The 26,733-nt window shown below is 40.0% G+C and overlaps 1 pseudogene; it reads left to right on the top strand.

Annotated features, from left to right (window-relative positions):
* LOC127214776 (plastin-3-like) lies at window positions 1-25,386 on the top strand (annotated as a pseudogene).
* The last annotated feature ends 1,347 nt before the right edge of the window (window positions 25,387-26,733 follow it).

Below are 26,733 nucleotides of genomic sequence, written 5' to 3'. Positions count from 1 at the left end.
CCTGGCAGCTAATCCATGCCGCTGCCGGGATATAAAGTGAGAGAAATTATTTAAAAACTCATGCTGGATGGGTGACAGAAACAAAGATGGGAAGATAAGTTTTAATGAATTTGTTTACGTAAGTATGGGGAAAGTCTGGGATTATTAGAAGTCATTGTTGATCCATTGTTTAGTGGGAATCTTAAAATATAAATACTATTGTATTGAATAGTTAAATATGTCATGTTAGTACTCCACTACCGAATAATAGTGCTGTCATTCTGCTCACTGAAATTCTAATTATTACAGCCACGAGGATACATAACAAAATATCAAGAAACGGTACATTGACAGAGACAAAGCTATAGCACAACACCACAGTGGGCAGAAACAGTCTCCTTTAGGGACTTCAATATGGGGATCTTTCTAGGACGCTTAAATGACATCTTTGGAATCACTCTTTCTCTCCCCATAGAGCATGCAATTGTGCTTCACGAGTTTAATGATGTCATACTACTCAGTTTTAGAAGCTTTGTGTTCTGAACTTTCTGATTAGAAGATGTTTTCTAAGCCCTGTACTAGTAGTATTTAACTGAACCATTTTCTCCAGTAGGGTGATCATTTTTGATAATTACAAAGCTAGAAACATGTTCTTTGAGTCTGTTGTAAGAGACATTTTACAGTCTTTGTTTTCTGGTCTAATGTCATCAATTATTCCTCAAGGTTCTTGGCTGATTGTATAACTTCTCCCCTGTAACAGTTTAGCTCCGGCGGCCTGCAGCATGGGTGACAGGCACGTGGTTCTTTATCAAGATCTAACTATTGTAGCTGCCTGCAATTAATATGGATTTTATTGACTTACAGATTTTCAGTCTAGATTTGTTAACAAATTATTGCAAGATGTCTTTTTTAAGAGCAGTTGCTTCTTCTCTCAGATAAGAATCACCCCTAAGAGGGGACTAGAGAGACGGCTCAGCAGAGAGCATTGGCTGTTATTCCAGAGGTCCCTAGTTCAATTCCCAGCTTACCAAAAGGTGGCCCACAAACATCTGTAATGAGATAGGGTTCCCTCCTTCTGGTGTGCAAACCTACATGCAGACAGAAGCCAAGGTATACATAATAAACAAATAAATCTTTAAGAAAAAAACAAAAAACAAAAGAACACCCTTAAGGGGATGGATGAATGGCTCTACAGTTAAGATTACTGGCTGCTTTTTCTAGAGGGACCTGGGTTCAACTCCCAGCACCAACATTGCAGCTCACAACTGTAATCCCAGTTCCACAGCATCCAACACTCCCTTCTGGCTTCTTCAGGCACTGCACATAAGTGGAGCACAAATAAACATGTATTATAAACATAAAATTAATTTAAAAAGAAACACCCTAAGGGCAGACATGGCAGTGCATACCTTTAATCACAGCAGAGGTAGGTAGATCTCTGTGGTTCAAGACCAGCTTGGGCACCATAGCAGAATTCAAGGCCATCCATGGCTGTAATTGTAAAATGAGACCCTGTCTCAAAAAAGAAACAAGGGTGTTTGGTGTTCTTATTTTTATTTGGGTTAGGGCTTGTTTTATAGTTTGCTTCTGAGTCTGTGGCCTAACTAAAGAAGGAACATCCTGCCTTTGCCTCCAATGAGCTGAGGGAGAAAGGCATGTACTACCATGTCTGGTCCACCCTAGTATTATTTATTCATTTACTTGGTTGTTTGGTTGTGATTTTTGTGGTGAGGGATCAAGACAGGGTTTCTCTATAGCTTTGGAGCCTGGTCCTGGTACTTGCTTTGTAGACCAGGCTAGCCTCAAACTCACAGAGATCCACCTGCCTTTGCCTCCCAAGTGCTGGAACTAACGGTGTGCACCACCACCGCCCTGCCATTTACTTGGCATATTTTTAAGACTACCTTTTTGGCTATGTAGCTCAGACTGGCATTCACTTTGTGATCCCTTGCCTCGGCATCCTAGTGCTGATTTATACCATAATGCCTGAGTATTTACAATATATTGAAGTGACTGAGTTTATCTAGAACTTATTAGGCATTCTTTTCAATATACTCCAAACTACTAATTAGTGTTCAATACTTGTCATCAAGAACAAACCCACCTGTCCTTCTCTTCATTTTATCTTGGCACCAAGATAGCTGCAATTAGAACATATGCTCTCACGAGATACCATGACTCACTATGGCAAGTGAATTTCCAGACATGTTCCATTCTAGATTAGAACTAAAAGTATACACCATATGGTCAGAAACAAATGGACCACTTAATCAACAGTCATGTGGGGTCAGCTGGTTGTTTGAAAAACTACAGACTCATGTCCTGATTATCATAAGTTCTTGCCATTTTCCTTTTGAAAGAGCCCCAGTTTCCTCCCATCATTTTCTGTCTTTCAGATTCTGGCCAAAGTCTTTTGCTTTGAATTCTGTGTTCAATAGTGTTACAAATGATTTATGATTTGAGCACTTGCATGTCTCCTTATGTAACTTGCATGGGTCCGCTGTGAATTTAAAGCATTACCAAAGCAGTAATGAACTACCATCAGTGGCGTTTGATACAACTTACAGCTGAGAATCTTCGTTATCTACTAGAAAGAAGCAGCCTGAGCTAATAGGATTTGGTAATCCAACTGGTAATGTTGAGGGCAAAATTATAAATGTTCTATACAGAAAATGATCTTGGGAAAACTTTCAATTTTGTATATTCTGAAGTTCTGTAATTTCCCACACAACTTCTTAGTGGTTTTTAAGAAATAAGGTGAAGTTGTTTTCGTATAAGGTTCTCTTTAATAGTCGAAGCATACATATTTTGGGCAACATTGGGGACTTTGCCCTGAGAATAAAATATTAAGGAGAACATTTTAGGTCAAAGTAATGTTTTGTTTGAAAGAGTGTGATTGGTGTCTGTAGCCCCGCTGTCCTGAAACTGATTTATTTGACCAAGCCAGCCCCAGGCACAGAGGTCTGCCTCCTTTGGCCTCAAATACTACAGTTAAGAGGTATGGACCACTCTGCCCCCTTCTTTCACTTTGGACAAGCATTTATGGGTTCCTGAAAAAAACAATGAGTTGACCAGCATTATCCAAAGGGCAGTAGCCTTTTCCAGTTAGTCCCTGCTAAGCAAAAACACATGAAGTCGTGCCTAGAGACAGAAGTTCAGTAACACCTTGCCCCAATATTCTAGAGGTTCTAGACATGGCAACTCACAAACATCTGTGACTAGTTCCAGGGGATCTGATGCCCTCTTTTGGATCTCCAAGGACATCAAGGACAGATGTGGTAAACAGATACACTTGCAGGCAAAACACCCATACACATACAATAGAAACAGTTGAACACCAGAGCTATGATGGTAAAGTAACCCACATAAAGAATCGGAATAGTGCTGTCATGACTGGTAGAAGAAAGGAGGGACATTGAAATGGCTGTCTCTTTCATGTTCTTTGTCATTAATTTTAACACCTTGCCAGTTAACAAAGAAAACTGGACTATGACTTAACTACCTGAGATTCAGAGACTCCTATTCTTGTCAGCTCTTGAAAGCTTAAGGAAAGAGAAATAAAAATGGATTCTCACATGCTAGGTTTGAAGGTTTTATGTGAATTGAGTTTAAAGGAGTATTCGGTATAAACTAGGTGCAAATAAAATCAGTTTTTATTTATTTCTCAAGACTATATATAGTTCCAAAAAAGTGCTGAATAATGAATACAAATTTCAAAGGCAGAGCTGTAATTAATTATTTGTTTTCATTTTTAAGAATTGCAAACTCTAATTAGTGATTTTGGTTTCCTGGTTGGTTGATTTTTTAAATTTTCAAAGAAAGGGTTTCTCTATTAACAGCCCTGACTGTCCTAGAACTCACTCCATAGACCATGCTGACATTGAACTCAGAGATCTGCCTGCCTCTGCCTCCCTCCCCCAGTGCTGGGATTAAAGGCAGTGCCACCATGCTGTGCTATTGGATTTTTTATGTTGATATTTTCCCATCTTAACTTTTCCTTGTAGTATGAGTTAAATCCTGGGGCCTTACACATGTTACGTAAAATGCTATACCACTGAGCTAAGTACCCAGAACATAAGGTTTATATATTTGCAAACTAACATAATTGTTGCCTTCAGTTGTGAAAGGCTGACGGGGCAGTATATTTTTAAACAGAGATGATTGTGTTAACTTCTTGTTTTTCACAATGAGTAGCTCTGCTTTTACACAATGGTAATAAGTCTTTAATCTCTTACTAATAAAATTACCCACAGAAATAATCATTTAAAACTAGCTAAAGTACTTAGAATGGAATAAATGCTCCATAGCTATTAGCGTGGTTAAAATAATTCTTCTTTCCATGTTTACTAGTTGATTCCTTTGAGCTAGGGTCTCACCAAGTTACCCAGCCCTCACAAACATCCAGGGCTCAATAATTTTATTGTATTCAACCTTTCCGAACCAATGCTAGGGACTTCCAGGCTCCCCTAATGCTATGATTTCCTTCCTATGTAAAATCAGAGTACTAGTGTTTTTTAAGCCAGCAACAATTTCCAGAAGATGGAAAAATTCAAATCTGCTATATTGCAAAAACAAGCAATCAATACTTTCTACAATTCTTTCTGAAATCTTTCCTTCCTTAATTCGCATGCTCTTTTAATGTTTTGGCTGCTAGGCCTCACAGGGCTCACTTTGGGGTTAAAGGAACTTAAGTGATTGGTGAAGGTTTTGAAAGAAAAGCCTCTCTGGGCCAGACAGTGGTGGCGCACACCTTTAATCCCAGCACTTGGGAGGCAGAAGCAGGAGGATCTCTGAGTTCCAGAGCCCTGTCTTGAAAAAAAGAAAGAACAAGGGGAAAGGAAAGGAAGGAAGGTAGAGAGTAGGGGGAGGGAGGGAAGGAAGGACAGAAAGAAACAAGAAAGAGAGAGGAAGAAAGGAGAGACAGAAGGAGAAAGAAAAAGAAAGGAAGAGAGGGAGAAGAAGGAAGGAAGAAGAGAAGAAAATAAAGCTAGGAAAGGAAGTAAGAACCTCAGGCGCCACCAAAGAAATGGAAAAGGATGTCTAGGGTGAGAATGGCCTTTCCTTTTGAGCACAGGACCCAAGGAACTTGTCTCCCCCTGCCTGATACAGCAAATCCCACCTCTTGAGAGAACATGGGATTGTAACACAGGGAGCTCATTGGTTACAACTTCCGGCTTGAAAATATTCGTTGAGAAGACTAGTACCATCTTGTGATAGCTCTGATTTCTGAGGGTCCTGTAAAATCAAAGCCTTTACTAAATAAACATCATTATCATCCAATCCAGCAATGTCGCTGAAGCAGAAAGGAAAACACAGATTTTCCAGGTGGTAAACCAATCTGACATGGGAATTTTCAATTCTCTTCAAGTTTTTAGCTTTTAATCTAAGAGACAGACTAAAATGTTATGGAACCAAATTTGAGGATGGCTGAGATAATCTGTTTAGAAATATTTGGAAGGTAGGATTAGGAATATAACTCAGTGGTAAACATGGACTTAGTTCTTCACCACTACAAAGAAGAGGCACTTAACAAATGTAGCCTGTCTAGTGACAGCCTCCAAAGCCACAGAAACTCTGTCTCAAATACACACACACACACACACACACACACACACACACACACACACACACGGAATAAAACCAAATGTAGCTAGACTTTTCACATCGTTCCCAGCACCGGTTTCCTGGACACATAAAGAATATAGGCTATTTTACCACGAAGATATTTTTTTATTTATTTTTTTTTCCACGAAGATATTTTTAATTGAATTAGTTCCCCATTTCCATAACATATAAATTTGAATTTATCATTCCAGCTAGAATCATGATCAGTTTCAACAACTTAATTTTTTAGAAGGCTACAATGTTTGAAGCAAATGCACTCACAAGGAGAAAAGAGCCTTCCCTGTCTTGTTCTGGAAGCTATTACATACTTTAGTCCTGCAAGGTTGTGTGGGATGCCTGGGGTGAGGAAATTCTTATTATCTGTCCATTTTTTAGGTATTCCACTTTTCTTTTTTTAATTAAATAGAGCAGAGTTCACAATTAGAAAGACTAACTTTATACTAAGGAGACACCTCTCTCTCTCTCTCTCTCTCTCTCTCTCTCTCTCTCTCTCTCTCCCTTCACTTTGTTTTGTGTTTTATTTGAGCCAGGGTCTCACTCTGTAAACTAGGCTAGCCTTGAACTACGGAAATCCCTCCTACTCTAATCTCCTGAGTGCAGGGATTGCAAATGTGAGCCACCATGCCCAAATATTTGTATTTTGGTTTTGGAGACAGAGGTGTTATTTGCCCTGGAGCTTTTTCTGTTTTTCAGGCTTACCAACAGCTCACAACAATCCTCTTGCATCAACTTCCCATGTTCTGGGATTGCAAGTGTCTGGTCACTATTTTTATTAGTTTATTGTTTTTGATTTTTCAGGTGTTGGTTCATTTTATCTGGCAGATAAATATGTGCGTTATGTCATGTTTAGTATGCAGAGGTTTTGAAAAAAAGAAAAGGAATCTTATCCCCTAGAACTGGAGTGGCAGGCAGATGGTTTAAGCCACAGTGGATTGAACCCAGATCCCCTGGAAAGGCAGTCAGTGCTCTTAACTGCAGAGCCATCTCTCCAACCCCAGAAAAATAATATTATTTTCTTTTTGTTGTAGGTGTGTGTGGTCCATTTTAAGGTTTATTTTTATTGTCTGTGTTCTCAAGTACCATTTTTGTATTTGTGTGTGTGTGTGTGTGTGCACGCGCGCGTGTGCATGTGTATGAGCCTGTGAGTTTTCTGTGCACATGTGGATACAGGCACCCACAGAGTCCAGAAGATATCAGGACCCCCTGGAGCTGGAGTTCCAGGCTCTTGTGAACCACCTGATGTGGTTCTGGGAAATGGAACTTAAATCCTCTGGAAGAATTCCAGATTCTCTTAACCATGGAGCCATCTCTCCACCCCACAGCAGATGTATTCTAAAAAACAAAAAGGACGACATCCCACTAACCTGGAAATTACCTACTCAGGGACCCATTCTGTTATAATCACACTTATGTAGTTCAAAGAAGAAAAACCGGCAGCAACAGATGTTGGGGCTCAAGCTGAACATCAGAGAAGCAAAAGCAGCCAAGCCACCAGAGAGCTCTCACCTCTACCAAGGCTGGGGAGATCCTGTCCTCAATGTGGCTGGAGACTAATTGCCAGAATCAAGTCCTTGCTCATGTCTTATATACTTCTCCAGTGCTGGGATTAACAGCTTACCACCGCTGCCTGTTCTGTATGGCTGTGGCTAGGTTTGCATTCTGCTATCCCAGGAAAGCTATATTAGATCATAAAAACAATATATCCCTACACACTTACATTTTGTCCTTTCTTAAAATCTCCTGGTAAAATTGGAGATATAGCATAAAATTTCAACTTTTGAAGACACATCATCAAAAATAGAGAAAGTAGTTGGGCATAGAGGAGCACACCTTAGCCCCAGCACCTGGGAGGCAGAGGCAGGCAGATCTTTTGAGTTCAAGGCCAGTCTGCTCCACAGAGCGAACTCCAGAAGAGCCAGAGCTACACAAAGAAAACCTATTTTGAAAAACCACCCTTCCCCCCCCAAAAAAAATATAGAGGAAGCTTGATTTGTAAAGATGATTGCATAGTATTTTCCTAAATAGAAGTGTGTTAAGTTGGGATTTGAGATCAGTGATGGGATGATATTATTAGGGTCATCAATGGCAATATCCATTACAAAAAGTTCTTTTCGTGGGCTGGCCTGTGGCACATTCCTCTAATACTAGTACTTGGGAAGCAGAGGCATTTTTTAATCAAACAAACAACAAAAAGGCCCTTTCTCTTAGACTAATTACAAAAGGGCACCTCTCAGGAAGACTAATTCCAAAATGTGTCTTGCCTGAAGCCTGACTATATTGCAGGGTTAGATTGTTCCAGTCTGAACTTCTGCATATTGGGGAACCTCTGCTAGAGGTGACCTCCCGAGAGGAAGAGAATGAGCAGTCAGCAACACTAAAAGCCTTTATCATGTGTTCTATTTTGTTCAGCCATTTTGTGCTACATTGACTCCACTTAAAGGGGAGATTTCAAAGGCACTAAGAGAAATTTCGGAGTCTGAAGACAGCTCAGTGGGTAACGCCCTAGCAAGCCTGCTGACCAGAATTTGATCTCTCAGGATGCAAGTAAAGTGTGGTAAGGAGAACTATTTCCTCAGAGCTGTCTTGTGACTTCCCACATGTGTGTCCCTCTGATTTTGAAAGTTGCCGGGGATTTGTCACCAGTTGACAGTGACTAATTTCTGCATGCACATTGGTAAACAGAAGAAAAATTTGGGGTGAGGCAAATTCCAGAGTTTCCGGGGCATAGAGACAGATTTTTAGAATGTTCATTCATTTGCATTATTAAACCGAATTATGAAGCTTACATTTTTCTAACCTGATTAATGTTATTAGAACGTAAGTGTTACTTTGTTATCCAAGTTCTGTGATGAAAAGTACTGAATTCAAATACCCAAATAGGACAATCTCTAAAAAAGCCTTTGGTTTCATTTTTGGTTTTATTGTTGTTGTTTTGTTTGTTTTTTCAGACAGGGTTTTTCTGTGGCTTTGGAGGCTGTCCTGAAACTAACTCTTGTAGACCAGGATGGTCTCGAACTCCTGAGATGATCCTGCCTCTACCCCCCGAGTGCTGGGATTAAAGGCATGTGCCAGCAACACCAGGCCTAAAAAGCCTTCTATGTGTGTCTCCCCCTCCCTCCTCTTTCTATAATGCTGAGACTTCAGTGTACAAGGCAAGTTCTCTGCTCCTGACCCATAAACACAGCCTTCTAATTTCACTTGTTTGTTTTGGTTGGCTTTTTCAAGACAGGGTTTTCAGTGTAGCAGCCCTGGCTGTCCTGGAACTCACTCTGTAGACGAGGCTAGCCTCAAATTCACAGAGCTCTTCCTGCCTCTTGCACACACTCCAGGGCTGGGATTAAAGGTGTGCACCACCACTGCCAAGCTAATTTCCACATTTTTTGTTAGTTTTATTTTTAGACATGGTCTCATATTGTTCTCCCAAGGTGACCATGAACTTGCAATTTTTCTGCTTCACACCATTTCTTTTTTTAGTTAGTGTCTACACCCTTATTCTCAAGCCCCTTCCTTCTTGATATAATCTTTCTATGTAGCTCTGGCTAACCTGGAAGTCCCTGTGTACATGCAGCTGGTCTCCACTTGTGCAGGTCCTCTTATCTGTGCCTCCCGGTCCTAGGTTTACAAATGTGTGCCACCATGGCCTAGCTTGGTTGTCTCCATTCTTGCTTATTTTCTGCTGGTTGTTTGAGTCACCACAGTAAAGCAGTGGGCTGTGTACTGTTGATCCTATTGCCTGGTTAGTACTCTAACTATTCTTGATAGTGATCGTCATCTATGCCACCAACGTTAACAATTTTGTTTTTTATTATTGTGTTGCTTTTGATTAGTGAACTACTAAGCTACTACATTATACCACAAAATAGTTCTTTCGGTTGAGTCATAAATCTTTATCCGTGTGCTAAGAATTGTGGTTAAAAGAAAGGAAGTCGTTCTCAGCATCTCTCAAAGAACAAGCTTCACAGTGGGAAATTAACAGATTTACTGGCGCCTTTGAACCACACTTTTTTTTTTTTTTTTTTTAACTTGAAGTGGATTCAATGCATGCAGCACTGAACGAGTTTGGCAAGTGTAAAAGTGCGATTTAGTAGTAGTATTGTAGCATTGCAAAAACCCAAGCCAATTTCCCACTTATTACTCACCGCCTGTAGAGAACACTGCAGGTGATCGAGCAGGTAAAAAAGGAAAGGAGTTAAATGTGCTTATTCTTGTGCTTGCTTAAAGATTGTAAATGAACTAAACCATTTTAATTGATGAGATTTTTCAAGAGGTAAAGAGCTGGTGATATTTGCTAAAACCTTCCCGCAAAGCCATCAACAGGAAAGAAAGGGATTTGTGCCTGGGAGTGGAACTTCGAGTTGTCCAGTGAAGGAACACACAGCATTCGTACTCAGGTAATAATGGCATGGGTGTGCTTACATTAATACAGTAGCGCTGAGCAGATATATACTGCAGTTCCTTAAAAAGCTTGTTCTTCTAATTAAATATACTAAAGAATAGGCTTGGTGCCAAGCGTTGGTGAGCTCATGCCTTTAATTCCTAGCACTTCTGGGGAGGCAGAGGCAGGCAGATCCCTGTGAGTTCGGGGGGCCAGCCTGGTCTACAGAGCAAGTTCCAGGACAGCCTCCAAAGCCACAGAGAAATCTTTGTCTGAAAAAGAAAACAAAATAATAATAATAAGAAGAAGCAGAATAAAGCAGCAGCAGCTTGGTGACATAATTGGTCTTGGGTCAGATATTTGCCAGAAAGTCCTGATAGACATGTTGATTATAAGACACATAGTGAAATCTGTGAATGATAGTCTTTATTACAGTGGAGTTAGGCAGTATGTAAGTACTTTTTTAATATTTTGTAACTTCCCCTAAGGGGGTGATTAACCTATTCTTTTGTTCTTACTATGTCATTGATTCCTAAGACACTGTGTTGCTTAACTGTCTAAAGAGTAAAGCCACATACTTGTGTGTCTTATAGCAGAACTGTACAATTGTAGGTTTGGGGACCAAATGATTAGCATTGCCCAATGAACAGTATGAACTGATTTCTTGTTATTTAACATAATTTTAGAAGAAGAAAATATGCCTTGGTTAATTGGATAAACAAAAGCTCTGGAAAATGATCCCGATTGCAGACACGTTATACCCATGAACCCAAATACTGACGACCTCTTCAAAGCAGTTGGTGATGGAATTGTGCTCTGGTAAGATAGTAGTTTGTCTTGTAACCATATTTGCAAAGATAACCTCCACCGAATGAATATGTCTTCTTATGGATGCTTGGCTGGTTGATGTAAGGAGAGAAAAAGAGAGGACAACCTTACTGGAATTTGTCTTTTTCATCTAATATATGTCTAAAGTTACCTGTAAAGGCAAAATCAGTCAAGCAGTAGGAACCTTTTTATAAGGTAGAATGCTCAGCTTCCAATTTTTCCTCATCACGCAAGTAGAGCATTACAGCGTTGTCAAACTTAAAGTATGTAAGTATCTATTTGTTGCGAAGTGCCGTGGCTTCTAAAGAGACAAAGAAGCTAGCCCTCAGTTCTCGCTCTTCCCTGACCTAATTTGAAAATGCTTTTGTTGTTGTGGCTGCCGCAGGGCCAGCAGTATCTTGGCAGAAATGATGTAAGATTATCAACACTGTCCATTACTGCCCCTGGCCTCAGAGACAGTGGTCTAAAGTATGCTCCGTAGTAAGTTCTGAGCTGCTGTATTCTTTTTGTTCCTTTTGTTCCTTTTTCTCTTTTGGTTTTATCGAGGCAGTCTTTCTTCGTGTATCCCTTGGCTCTGTGACAGGCTGGCCTCATGGAGATCCATCTACCCCTGCCTCCCATGCTGGCATTAAAGGCATGCACCATCAGGGCCCAGCCTCATTCTGAGTTTCTATGCAAGCCTCAGCGACTGTGTGATTGGAGTCCAGATAATCCAAACCCTTTACATTCAAGTTTCCACTATGATCTTCTAGTATCATAAAATTTCAGCATCCCTGATGCAAAACTCCAAAAACTAAAACTGTTTTATTTTTGTTTTTATTAAAATATGGTAATTATACATGACAATGGGTTTCACTAACCTTTTTTCATATACATGTGTGTGTGTATATATGTCATACCCCTACACATTGCCCTTTCCTGTCCTGTCCCTCTCCCTTCTGCTTCCCCATCTCTTCCACTTCTACTTGTAGTTTTTTTTTTTTTTTTTCAATATTTAGTGAGTTTCATCAGGCTTGCTTACAGAAGCAAGGCTTAGAGCACTGATGTTTCAAATTCTGATAATGATGCCACAGTGGAATTCTCCCAACAGCTAGCTTCAGGTGACAGAAGTGATAGTCAAAGCATAGGTACTCCCCAAAATACTGCATAAAATTACCTTCTGGGCCAGGGAGCATACCTCAGTGACAGTGTATGCCTAACATGTTTATGGGGCATGGTGACATATGCCTATAATTCCAGCACTCAGGAGGTGAGGGGACACAGATGTCTGAGTTTGAGGCTAGCCCTGATGTATTATATAGTGAGTTCAAGGACAGCTAGGGAGATAGAGATCCTGTCCCAAAAAGAAAAGAGGAAAGAAGAAAATAACAACAAGAGTAACATTAGCACCACAAAAAAAGCAAAACTTATATTTAGGTTGTGTGTGTATATGTATGTGTGTGCTTATATGCATACATACATACATATATGTATTCATGGAACATGAATGAAAATGTGCATTCAGACTTGGGTATCCCAGTATGTCATCTGCATTCTGAACATATAAATTTCTTGTGGTCAACATGAGGAAAGTCATCTATTGCATTTGGTATTATTTTCTAATTATGTGTGTGCCTCCATGGGTTTATGTGTACCACACGTGTGCAGGTACCTGTGGAGGACAAAAGATGGCCTAGGATCCCTTGAAACTGGAGTTACAAGCAGAGCTATTCAGTGTGGGTCTGGGAATCAAACCTAGGACCTCTCAAGAGTAGTAATTGCTCTTCAACCATCTCTTCAGCCCAAAATCCTATTGCATTTTTGAGATGGTATGAAGGATATTTTATAATAAGCTTTAACATTAGTGAAGATTTACACACCGTTGATTGAGACAGGATCTCCTCAAGTCCTCCAGCCAGCCTCAGCTTGCTATGTAGTCCACAATGGCCTTGAACTCCTGGTGCTTCTGCCTCCATGCTCCAGTGCTAGGAATACAAGCTTCTCCATGTTCCAGTTAGGTGGTCCTGGGGATCCGAACCTGTACCTCATGCATGCTAGTCAAGCACCTACAAAGTGAGATATACATCTCCAAACTCTATCAACTCTGAAAGTCGATCAATTTGTGTTTGTTTGTTTCAGCAAAATGATCAACCTTTCAGTTCCTGACTCAACTGATGAGAGAGCCATCAACAAGAAGAAGTTACACCCTTCTGTCATTCAGGTGTGACATGCTTCCTGTGCCATCTTCCTAATAGCGTGGTTTAATTAGAGGCCATAGCCTCTGTATTCCATGTGCTATACTTTAATCCCTGAGAGCCGCTCTGAGGGAATGACATGGGGTGACATTTTATACAATGAGCTGGGACTCAGAAAGGCTTGGGGAGCTTACTATGTCCACAGAGGCACAGATCCTCATTGTACTTAAAGCCCTCTGTTCCTTTTTATTGTCTATTGTGTTAAGATATTGCCAAAATAAAAATGACTTAAGCTCTTACTTAGCTGGGATGCTCCAGCGATGGAGTGTTTGTGTTTTACAGTGAGTGAGGAGTAGACTAGTATAGCAGTCCCCTCCGGCAGGAGTGTCACTTGAGATGTGCAGATTGGTCATTTCTAGAACCTGGGGTGTATGCCATATGCTGATGGACGTGCCTTTAGGCAATTTTAGAGAAAAGTGACCCTGTTACTCTGCCTAGTGACGCCTTCCTTTAAAATCAGCAGAATTCAGAGCAATAAAGTAAAAATAAAAACCCTACTTCCAGTAGAATTCTACAAAAATAATAGGAGTGAGGCTGAGATTTGTCTCTTTGATTTTTAAGGCTAAATTCTGTTTTTCTCTGACTGGCGGCGGATGAAATGATAACTCATACTGATTTCTTAGCGTTATTTTCAGTGAAGGCAGAAGTGAACTGGGTGGGGAAAAGATCAGAAGTGTATAATTTGGCTGTCTTGCAGGGAAAACTTGAACTTGGCACTGAATTCTGCTTCTGCTCATTGGGTGTCATGTTGTGAACTGATAGCCAAGATTTGCGGGCTGGGAAACCTCATTTGGTTTTGGGACTGCTCTGGCAGATTATTAAGATTGGCTTGTTCGTGATATTGAATTGAGTAGGAATGAAGGTAATGGAACACAGTTGTTATTTTGAGAGCTCTCATTGGTGATTCTTTTCTTTCTCTTGCATTTTACTGAAGTGCGTAAATGATGACTAGAACGAACATGAATTATTAAGAGACAAAAATCCATACACCTCTGTCTTTTAGCTGTTGTGAACATTTGATGACAGTTCATGTAAAGACACCTAAAACACATAGAGATTTACACTAGGTGTATACCTCAGGTTTCTATCCACCTTAGATTTTTTTTTCCCCGTTATGTGTGTGTCCTGTGTGTGTGTGTGGTTTATGTATATGTTTGTGGGTAAATACATGAGATTTACAAGTGTGTATGCATATGTGAGTGGAGGTACCCAGAAATCAATGTAGTGTGTCTTCCTAATGCACGTTCCACCCTAGTTTTGAGACAGGGTCTCTACTGAACCTCCAGATTTTCAATTTGACTAGACTGGCTGGCCAGCAAACCCCAGGTAACCCTTCATCTTTGCCTCCCCAGCATTGGGATTACAGATGCACCCCACTGCACCTAGCTTTTTTACTCCGGTGCTGGGGATCCAAGCTCTGGGTCTCATACTTGCACAGCAAGCAATTTACCAACAAGTACCTTTCTCCAGTCGCAGACTTACTTTTGAGACAAGGTCTGTGACTGAATCTGACCTCCCCTATTTGGCTGACTGCTGGTGAGCAAGCCCCAGAGAACGCCCTGCTCACTTTTCTGCAGCTCTAAGAGTACAGAACTGTGGCTTTTTCATGTGGATGCTGGGGATTGAACCGGGTCCTTATACTTCACAGAATGCCCCTTTGCTGACTGAGCCATCTCCTCAGGCACAGATGCTGACTATCTCAAGGCTACAACTAGTTGGTAGTAGACCATATATCTCTATTACCAAAAAAACAAAGTATCAAAAAGACTGAGAGAAACTATGTATGCTGCGATGTGCTTGTAATGTCAGCGTCTGGGGGCAGGTTGATCATGAGACTGAAGACAACATGGGTTTGTCTCAAAGAACACTGAGAGGGCAGGGCACAGCCAATATCACATCACAAATTGACTGGAGGGATTTATGTCTACAAGCACTGGCGGCTTGGCAGAGACGGGAGACTTTGGGAGGAGCTTATGAAATTGTCTCCCGGAGGAGCTCTGCTAAGATGGGCCAACTTTCATCTGAAAAACTCGGGCTGGGTGTGTGTGATCAACAACTTTGAAAAGCTGACATCAAGGTAACTGCAAAGAACCAGAGCATTTGGAGAGATTTATGTGACTTGGGAGATTTTTTTTTTCTCAGCTTAACAGAGAAAAGGATCTAGGATATCACCAAGCCTTGCTAGCCTCTTGTTTTTTGAGACAGTCTTGCTTATGTAGCCCAGGCTTCCTGACATCACTGCTGTAGACAAGAGGGTGACCTCAAGCACTGTGATTCTGTTTTTACCTCTTAGGTGCTGACTTTCAGACACATGCCACCATAGCTAGATGATTCTTTTTTCTTATTTTTGTATCTGTTGTTTTAAGCAGCCTGTATTTCGAGCTGGCCTCAAATCTCTGTTAGTTGAGGATGATATGAATTGCCTTACACAATTTTGTGAGGTGTTCAGGATTTAACCCTAGAGTTTCATGAATGCCAGGCAAGCACTATAGTTACTAAGTCCAATTTGGGTTTTTTCAGATATGGATTTTACTTTGTAGTCCAGGTCAGGCTACAGCTCTCTGTGTTGGTCAGGCTGGCCTCCAATTTGCAATCTTCCCGCATCTGCCTAAAGAATATATGCAGGCATATGCCAATGTGCCTTGTCAGTGGATATTATTTTTTAATGAAGCCCGCTTTGAATATTTTTGAAAAGCAAAAAATTTTGCATTTGCGCAATCAGGTAAAGCCTTAACCTCATCCCCAGGAAAGGGGGAGAAATGAGCATGTTTTGTTATATGAATTCCAATCCTATAGGTTAAAATGTTATTTTACCAACTATACATGTTTCTCATTTGGGACTTTCTGTCAGTCCCACTTTTTGATTATATAATTAACACAGCAGATGTTGACCCATGTTGATATATCTCATGCTTTGGAATGCTACATAATGTGTTTATTTTCTCTTTCCCTATGCTTCCTGGATTTCTGTTCTCTATTTCATGCTTGTTCTATCTGTCCAGCTTTTTGACTTCGTAATTCAGTGAAGGTACAGAACACGTCTAGCTTTATTGTAGTGATGGCATCAATGCATTGGGAAGCCTTAACAAAGATAAGTTCAAGACAGATGGGCTTGTCTCGGTAAAGATCTCAAATATGGAGGCAGAAGGGTGCCATATCTCTTTGCACAATCTAACTCGATCAATTGTTTTGTCAACATGAGATAGTAGAGATGCAGTTCCACTCTGTAAGTGTGATCACACTTATTTTCAATTCTTTCTGTGAGATTCCAAAGCCTATTTCCATCTGCTCAATCAGATTGGGCGCCAAAGGGACAGAAGGAAGGTAACCACGGATAGACATTAACATGTCAGGGTTCAATGTAAGTATAGGTGTTCTCTTTCAAATTCTACAGGCTTATACTAGTGTTGTGTCTTGCTTGTTTTCTTTCTTTCTGTTGAGACAAGGTCTTGCTATGTAGCCCTAGCTGGGCTAGAACTTACTGTGTAGAGCAGACTGGTGTCAGCCTCCTGGAGATTCCCCTGCCTCTGCTTTTTTGAGAGCCGGGATTAAGGCATGGCTGCCACGTCCAAATAACTTTCTGTAAATTCAATCAAAAATTTCCAAGTAACTCATGTAGTGGTGTTGACACTTTTAAGATTGTTTTAAAAGGATGTTGTACATGTGACTCATAGGAGACAAACTGTCCTGATTTATTTAGATAATCTGTGAATTTAATAATTATGGTAGTACTGGGATTTTATGAATGATATACAATATTCAAAGTGAGTATAGGGAAATCCATACTCTGGCTTATTCACTGTGAGTAGAGTAAAGGGCTAGTCTATGCAGTCTAGACTAGAATATCTGTGATAGCCTGACCTCTCTTGAAATACAATCAATCAAGATGAACCATCATACCAGCATATCCTCCGTTTGATTGTTGCTACTACATTCCTTTGTGTCTTGCCCCAATATTCATCCAGGATTTCCCCACTGGCTCTAAAATTTGTTCTAAATTGACCTGCTTAGGTTTTAGTTTTCTACAAAATATTATCCATTTCTTTTCATCTGTCCCCACACCCTCTCTTTATCCCTTTGTGCAGTTATTCTTCTCCAGAGACCCTACTTTTTATTTTATTTAATTTTTTGCTTTTTGACACACATTTTTCTGTGTAACCTTGGCTGTGCTGGAACTTGTTCGTAGACCAGGCTGACCTCAAAGTCGTGGAGATTCACCTGCCTTTGCCTCCCAAGTGTTGAGATTAAAGGTGCATGCCACACCACCTAGCCCAAACATCGCTTTTAACGCCAAGGCTGTCCTTGCTTGTTTTTTTCAGGTATGTTTCTTTAAGTGAAAATTAAGGGTCTGGAGAGGTGGCTCAGCTGTTAAGAATGTTTGCCACTCTTGCTGAAACCATAGTGATGTTCCCACCAACCACTTCAAGTAGCTCACAACAACCTGTAACTTCAGAGCCAGGGGACCCAAGTGCCCTCTTCTGCATGCTTAGTCACATGGGGGTGAAAGAGACTTTTTTTAAAAGATTTATTTTATTACGTATATAGTGTTCTGCCTGCATGATGCCGTCACGCATGCCAAAAGGGGCACCAAAACTCATGATACATGGTTGTGAGTCTTTGAAGAGATTCTAAAAAAGAAAGAAAACTTTCTGAAAACAAAAGGTTTTTATGAAAACTATCCACATTGAAAGTTAAATCTTCCCAGGGAACATGGCTGAAAAGATGAATAACAGCTTTTTTTTCCTCCTCTGCAATTTTGGCATGAAACCCCAGTGTACTGCTTTACTCATTCTTTAGACATGTGTTCTGGGCGCCATCTCGAGGGATGTACAAGTACTACAAATCCTGTGCCTCCTGCTTTTGCTATTCAAAACTATTATATAATAAGTACCATGTGTTAGCTGAAAGAAAGTACAATCTGTTACCCAGCCTATGATTATAGGGGCAATTTATATACTTTTTAAGTGGCCTTTAAAGATGTTTTTTTACTTCCAACAGGAAACAGATGATTTGAAGAGAGCCAAAGTATACGCTTTCCAACAAGCAGATAAATTAGGTTGCAGACAGTTTGTTACCCCTACTGATGTCGTCAGTGGAAACCCCAAACTGAACTTAGCCTTTGTAGCTAACCTCTTTAATAAATACCCAGCACTCACTAAACCTGAAAACCAGGACATTGACTGGACTCTACTAGAAGGTAACTTCAAAGTTTCTGTGATTCTAATGCAGAATCTGAGACATAAAAACACAGAGGCCACAATGATATGATTCCAACACAGTGAGAGTTGCTTATCCATTTGGCCTTTGCAAGAATCTGCTAAAAGCAGGCGCAGTCCTGAATGAGAACTGGAAACTGCTGGATGGTGATGGAAACAAAATTGCAAAATAAAGTAGTTGAGTTGGGGATTGTGACTCAGTGCCAGAACTCTTCTCCAGCACAGCCAGGATTAGAAAAGAAAACAACAGTCCAGGTCCTATCATGAGACCAATTAGTAAACAAATGTTTTGTTTTGATGTTTAGTTATATATATTGGTAAGGCAGGTTTTGTTTGAGTTTTACTAACCTATTTATTTTGAGAAAAAGGTCTTAGGTTTTTTTGTTTGTTTGTTTGAAGGTTTTATTTTTTAACCTAGTCATCTATAGAGTCAAGCTTTTCATGTGCCTCCAGGATGAGCCTCAAATTCACTATGGCCTAAAGAATTTGAACCTCTCAGTTCCTTGTGCTTGTGCTGTTAATGGTAAAGTCAAATACTTTCAATGCTAAAGGCTCTGAATGCTTTCTTAAAATGATTTCATGTCCTGTGTCAAGTGTTTTCTATAATCTGCATAAGCAGCACTTTATAAAACTTGTTTTTGCTTCAATTGTACATAGTGTTTTTTTTTTTAAAGAAATATATAGTATTTTTATTTAAGTACTTCCAAACTTGAAATCATCTGTGTGAAGCATTGTAAACCCATGCATTTCTTTTTTGAGTATTTCAAGCAGTTGTACAAAGACTCTTGGAGGTTCTATTTTTCTGCTGTTACTGATAAGCATGTAACATCAGTTTTATCCTACATATAGTTGGCATTTCAAATAAATGACTTCTATAGAAAAGAAAAAAAAAAAAAAGAATTAGGCTAAGTTTCTGATCCTCCAGCATCCAAGTGCTGGGATTACAGGTATCACATGAAGTTCTAAGTGGTGCTAAGGTTTAAACCCAGGAGACTTCATGTGCTCTAGGCAAGCATTCTGCAAACTGAACTACCTTCCCCAGAGCTTTGGAAGTGGATCTGAGACAGTGTCTCACCCTGTACCTGAAAACACACTCTGTAGTAGCTTCAGACTGACCTTGAACCCTAGTGGTCCTCTTTCTTCAGCCTTATGAGGGCTGATATTATAGACATGAGCCACCAGGTATAACTAGATCATCCTGTTAAGCCTCTAACTAGAAAGACACAAATACATGGTGAATTTAACCTGTTTTAGGAATTGTATTTCAGTTATCCATAGTCAGAGGGCATACTAACATGTGACAATTATTAGATCACAAGAAAGCACATAAAATAGATAAATACATGCACTGGTCCTATCTGTATACAAGACACTTAATGAATGAATACATTTTGTGGCTGTTTTAATAGAGAAACTTGGAAGAAAGAACCTTTCGTAACTGGATGAACTCTCTTGGTGTTAACCCTCATGTAAACCATCTCTATGCGTAAGCTATCCTACTGCTACTATGAAGTTATGAATGTTATGAATGGATTTAGCAAATAATGACATCTCTGTAGCAGTATTCTATTACAAAGCATTAGTGATTGCCATCATCATTCCTAATACACAAAAACCCAAATTCTTTTCTTTACCTGACCGGTGGCTGTAAATGATAGAATATGTAAATGTACTGATGGTATCTAGGGAACAGGTACTTGTAAATTTCTTAAATAGTCTGGGGATATCCATAGCAGACATCCCATGAGTCCCTACAACCTTGGCTTCCTGATGGACTGTCCTTTGCTGATGTGTAATGGTTTGAAGCCTAGCTATATTTCCTATCTTCACTATTTTCCTAGCCATTTGCCATTCACTGCCTACTAAGTCTAATATTAGTTTTGGTCAGTGCTTTACATATATACCAAAATCATATCATTGATTATCCCATAGTTGTTCATTATATGTTTTTCTGACTTTCATGTAGGGCTCTGAGATTTAATGCGTGTCCCCATCATTTATAACAGTGCTTTTGCTTATAATAACATGTGTCCTTTCCTCATCTTCATTATTATTTTTTTTTTTATTTTTCTAAACAGAGTTTCTCTGTGTAGAGCCAGGCTGGCCTCAGTGTAGACGGGGCCTCCAAACTTACAAAGATCTTCCTGTCTCTGCCTCCTGAGGGGCTGGGATGAAGGCGTGAGCCACCACTGGCCAGCCCTCATTACTTTATTATCAGGCAGGACAGGATGTCACTCTGTAGACCTGGCTGACCTAGAATTGTTTATATAAACCAGGCTGGCCTCTCTGTCACAGAGATCACACTAGCTTTGCCCCTCCCAAGCCTAGGATTAAAGGTGGGTGCCACTTTGCCTAGCTGTGCTCACAGACTTTGAAGTGAATTGAGTGGTCTTGGGTCTATTTTCAGCACAGACTAATTTAGAAAAGTATGAGTCATAGGTATTGGGACTTAGAGATATTGTTTGAGTTGTGTTACTGCTTATAAGCACTGATGATGTTGTGTTTTGAATTGTTAGTGACCTGCAAGATGCCCTGGCTGGTCTTACAGCTGTATGAACGAATTAAAGTTCCTGTGGACTGGAGTAAAGTTAACAAGCCTCCATACCCAAAGCTGGGAGCCAACATGAAAAAGGTAGCAAATTTGGCATCTGCTTCATTTTCTTTCTTTTGTTTTAAAACCTATGGGCCCTAAGCTGCTTCTTGAGGATAGGGAACTGCCTCTTGGTTTTGGGCAGACACCTACCTATTACAAAACACATGTGTGTGTGTGTGGGGGCTCATGTATATTGAACAAGTGACAATCTTAACCATTCACTTACTTTTGTACATTTGCAGTTAGGAAACTGCAACTATGCAGTTGAGTTAGGGAAGCATCCAGCTAAATTCTCCCTGGTTGGCATTGGAGGACAAGACCTGAAATGATGGGAACCCAACCTTGACGTTGGCTTTAGTCTGGCAGCTGATGAGAAGGTATTATGTACAGTGTTGATCACTGAAGTTTCTCAGTAATATGGGTCTGAGAATTCACCCTTAGTATATTTTCATGGGCTTAAATTAATCATTTTAGTTCAATAAATATACTTTGAGCTTATTGTTACTTAGACTCTGAAATGAGTTTTCCATGATTATATGTTGGATCATTACTAAACGATACTTCCTTGTGTATTAGTTAGAACTGTATTTGTTGCCAATCTTTCACAGGGAGTCTGATATGTAGCTTTAAGCCTGATGCAGTGTCACTGAGTAACATTGACAGACGGGCTGCAGCTCCAGCTCAGTAGTCCGGGATGCTCTGGCTCAGTACTCCAGGATGCTCTAGCTCAGTAGCTCAGCATGCATGGAAACTATCCATAGACCCCAAAACAATAAGAAAAAAAGTTAGAATGGTGGCTCTTACTAGAAATCTCAGCACCTAGGAGTTTGAGGAGGCGGTCTTATTTGAAGGTAGTTTGTGCTACATAGGGACATCTTGAACTATAGAGAAAGACCTTGCCCAAAAGGGAACAAACCAAAAAAAAAATATCAGAATATATATATATATATATATATATATATATATATATATATCCATTTGAAAATGAAGATCTGGGCCAGCAGGATGCCTCAATGGTTAAAATTACTTGTTCCCAGCTTGACGACCTGAGTTCTGTCCCTGAAACCTGTGTGGTGAACCATCTCCTCCAAGTTGTTCTGTGACTTCCATAGGTGTCCTGTGGCATATCTGTGTCCATATAAACATAATAACTATAATTTTATACGTTTTTAAGAAATTGAAGAATTTATTTTGATGTATTTTTAATATTGGTATATATGAACTTTAATAATATCCAATCCCACTTGTAGCCCCTGCAACTCCTGCTGGATCCCCCCCCCCCCCCACTTCACCTGCCCACTTCAGTGCTTTTTTTATAACCCACTGAGTCCAATTAATGCTGTCCATATAGTGTGGGAAAAATCCATTTGCAACATGTGCCCCTATTAGGAGCCATGATAAAACTGTCATAAGCTACCAATGATCCTGTGGGGTATCGTGCAGGCAACCACAGCCACTGTGAATTCAAGGGGTTCAACAGCCCTGTCATAGCCAAATGATGCTGTTTCCCCAGCACTTCTTTCTAGAGTTCTGGCCCTTGCACTCTTCCTACCCACTCAAAAAATGAATATCTCTTACCAACACCACCAAAGCATTCATCATGCCTAGGTACCAGCCAAAGCATAGTGTATGACGTGCATGTGTGTGAGTGAGTATGGGAAGGCTTATGCCACTGTCTCAGATGAAGGTCAGAGGAAAACTATTAGGAACCAGTTATTTTTTCATCCATTGTAGCATCTGGGGAATCAAATTCAAGTGGTCAAACATGTGCATCAAGCTACTTTACCCACTGAGCCCGCCTTGTCAACCCCATGAAATCTGTGTGATAAAAACTGTACATGAGACTTTTAGCTTTTTTTATTTTTTAGTTTTTAGAGTTTCTGTGTAGTTGTGGATCCTGTCCTAGAACCAGCTATTGTAGACAAGGCTAGTCTTGAACTTACAGAGATCCCCCTGCCTGTCTCCCAAGAGCTGGAGTTAACGGCATGCACCACCACTGCCTGGGAAGACATATTTCTGAAGCAAGCATTTTTTTTTTCACAGAATAGATTGTGACTTTTTTTCTGCCGATTCTCTTAGATATACCCTTAATGTTCTGGAAGATCTTGGAGAAGGTCAGAAAGCAAATGATGACATCATTGTAAACTGGGTGAACAGAACATTGAGTGAAGCTGGAAAGTCAACTTCTATTCAGAGTTTTAAGGTCAGTATACTGATTATTATATATCCTGTTTGCTAGATAACAGAAGTTGCTTTAAGGACAACCTTGGTTTTTGTAAGAACTGTTCTTGCACTAATGGCAAGATTTCCCTTTCCTTGGTCAGGCTTATATAAAGAAGCACATGTTTATTTCTCATTACTAAAATTCTTAGATTTGTTCCCTTCTTTTCTAATAGGACAATATTTCCAGTCAGCTCCAGTCTGGCAGTTGTGGATTTAATTGATGCCATCCAGCCAGGCTGCATTAACTATGACCTTGTTAAGAGCGGGAATCTTACAGAAGAAGACAAGCACAATAATGCCAAGTAAGGGCAAACACTCGTTGTCATACAAAGAGCACTGGTGTTACAGCCAGGCAGATGCTCTATTCAGGTTCTCCCTGGATAGTGATGGCATCTGGGAAAGATCTCTTTACTTTTAACGGTTTTGGGTGGATCCAGTTCACAGACATCCAATTGACTTATACAATGTAATGGTTTTGGCAATATTCACAGTATTATATGACAATCATCGCAATCGATGTTAAAACACTTAAGAGACAACAAGAGAGCCTTCCTGAGCAACACTAGTCACTGTCACTGTCACTGCCCTTTACTTCCGAGCACCCAGTAGCAAACAACATAGTTCGAGCTCTGTATTTGCCTATTCTTCTTAACTGTTTTATCTCTCCATTATTTAACATCGATATTATATATCACTTTCACCAACATCTTCCCTTTGTACCCCTCAACCTAACTACCTAAGCCTCTGTCCTTAAGTGAGAATAACTTTTTTGGAGCCCACTTAAGACAATGAATGACTATATAGCCTCTATGTAAGGGAATAAAATCCTATCATTTGCAATACAACATGGGTAAATATGGAGATGAAAATTATTTAGAGTAGAAATAATAAAATTTTAATGTCCATAAAGTTTCCTGTTGCAGTATCTTGGAAATGCTTCCTGGATCATTCGGAGTGTGCTCCTTCCTACCTGATCTCCTAACTACACATGTCAGTATTTTCATCTTATGCCTTTCCTAACCTTGCCTGGCAACTCCCTGTGTAGCATGTGTAGATCCTCACTTCTACCCTCTTGCTTTGAAAGTACTTGGTGCATCAACCTAGGCATTTGAGTTTTACTTCTGGTACTTAAGGGGAGGGAACTAGCATATACAAGTCCCTGAGTTCCATCCCCAGCACCACACTCACAAAAGATAACTATCTGTTACCTCATTATACTACACGGAGTATTTCATAATTAATTGTGTGGTCATCCTGGGTATCCACACACACACACACACACACACACACACACACACACACCTTCATTTTTATGTGAAGTTAGTGCAAAATAAATTGTAAAAAATTAGTGGTATAACTTGGAGACTGGAGAGCTGGGGGCTCAGCAGTTAAGAGCACATGTTGTTCTTACAGAGGACCTGGGGTTCAGTTCCCAGCACCTACAGTGTGGTTCCCAAACATCTATAACTCCATTTCCAGGAGAATGAATGCCCTTTTCTGACATCTTCAGTCACCAGGAACACATGTGGCATCCCATATTTGCAAAAGAGAAAACACTCTTGCACATAAAATAAAATAAATAAATCTCATGTTTTTTTATTTCCTATAAAGTTGAAAATCAATTCTAAATAAAATAAAATAGAAAATAAGTGTGGAATTATTAATTGGTACTTTTCTGTTTTCTGAATAATGTCTCATTGTGGAGTTCTGGCTGCTTTCAAACTTACAGGGACCCTTTGACCTCAACATCTGTCTCCACAGTGCTAGGGTTATAGAATTATAATCATGTGCACTATGCAGGTTCTCTGATTTGTACTTTCCAATACAAAAATTTTTGCATCCCAGCCACTAGATTATGTAAAGGAACAGATGGTGTTCTTTGGGGCTGGAGACATGGGTCAGTGGTTAAGAGCATTCATTGGCTGTTCTTCTAGAGAACCTAGGCTTAGGGTCCCAGCACCCACAGGACAGCTCACAGCTTTCATAACTCTAGTTTCAGGGAATCCGACACCCTCACACAGACATACATGCAGGCAAAACACCAAAGCACATAAAATAAAATGAGTCCTTTAAGAAAAATATTCATAGGTACCCTTGACAAAGAAAAAGCTCATTTTGATTTTTTGTCTCCTCCAAAAACTAGGTATGCAGTGTCAATGGCTAGAAGAATTGGAGCCAGAGTATACGCTCTCCTGAAGACCTTGTGGAAGTGGAAACCCAAGATGGTCATGACCGTGTTTGCATGTTTGATGGGCAGGGGGATGAAGAGAGTGTAAAATAACCAATCTGAATAGAACCATCCTTACTCAAAGGTGCATGGATTGGCAAGTCAGTTATTCCCAGGTCAAGTGCTCACCACTTAAAGAATTCTCCCGGTCACTTAAAGGACTTTTATTTTTGATTAACAAGACTAGCTCATCATGACATCCTTCGGGGAAAGAGATTTAGAAACAAGCAACTCCTCTTTCCCTTCCAGTTGGATCTGTTCAGCACACCTGAACATGCTCTCTGCCCACCTTCTGCTCTCTCCTCCCAGAATACTGCCCTTGACATTTCCTGATGCTGTGTATTACCTCTCTGTGTATCTTTTCACTCTTAGGGATGTCCAGCTCTTGTGACTTCGCCAGATAGGTAGATAGCAATATGATTGCTTGCCATTTTGCTTTCCAAGTTCTTACTGGAGAACGTGGTCAGATACCATATGGAGATGAGTGTCCTTGCTTACTTTGTAGTGATGAAAATCTGCTCAAGTAACTGGATGTGCAGAATGTACTATAGTCTTTCTTCATTCTTTTTTATTTTAAAAATCAGTATCTTTTTACAGTATTCTTTTACATGATTATTTTTTGTACATTGGCAGACTATTTCTAGTTATGATCAACAAGTCTCGCTGATTTGCTACTTTTTTAAAGGGAACCAAGTAAGTAAAAGAAAAAGCATAAACTATATGGGGTGGGAGGAAAATGGACCCCTAAGATTGTATTTCCCCCTCACAGCCAGGATCAAATCAAATTAAATATTTTGTTTTCTGAAGAGTCTGTTCGACACATGCTTCTTTGTTTTGAAACTTTATCTCAAAACTCTCTTTTGATCCTAAAATGCTGTTGAATATGACCCTTTTGAGGTGAGAGAGGTGAGCTCCAAAATTTAGATGGGGACTCAAGAAGCAAAGTATACTAAGTGTACAATAGAGTTTTGAGGTTAACACATATGACAAACGATGTGGTCACAAAAAAGGGAAAGTATGTGTGTCGGACTTGATGTTCTCTTGCTTTGCCAAGCTTTTTGCTTGTAGTTCTCAAGATCATATGTTAATCTAACACTGAAAAGTGATGTAATCTGGTAGCAACATAGTAGTTCAAATAAAGAGCATTTGCATAATAATTTATTTTTTTTTTGTTTTGCTTTAAAGGTTTGTTTTTATTCCTATTGTGTGCTGGGGAGGGGATGCCTACAAGATGGCATTGGTCCTACACAGAGGGCATTGGTTCCCCTGGATCTGAGTTACAGCTGGTTGCCACTCACTTGGGGAGGGTGCTGGATTTCAAAACTTGGATCCTCTGAAAGAGCAGCAAGAACTCTTACTGACTGAGCCATCTCTCTGGTCACTGCTTTTTTTGTTTGTTTGTATTTAAAGGTTTATTTACTATGTATACAGTG

This window comes from Phodopus roborovskii, unplaced genomic scaffold (genome assembly GCF_943737965.1).
Source record: "Phodopus roborovskii unplaced genomic scaffold, PHOROB, whole genome shotgun sequence".
NCBI lineage: Eukaryota > Metazoa > Chordata > Mammalia > Rodentia > Cricetidae > Phodopus > Phodopus roborovskii.
The sequence above is the reverse complement of the archived record's forward strand: the minus strand, read 5'-3'. Positions and strand labels throughout refer to the sequence as shown.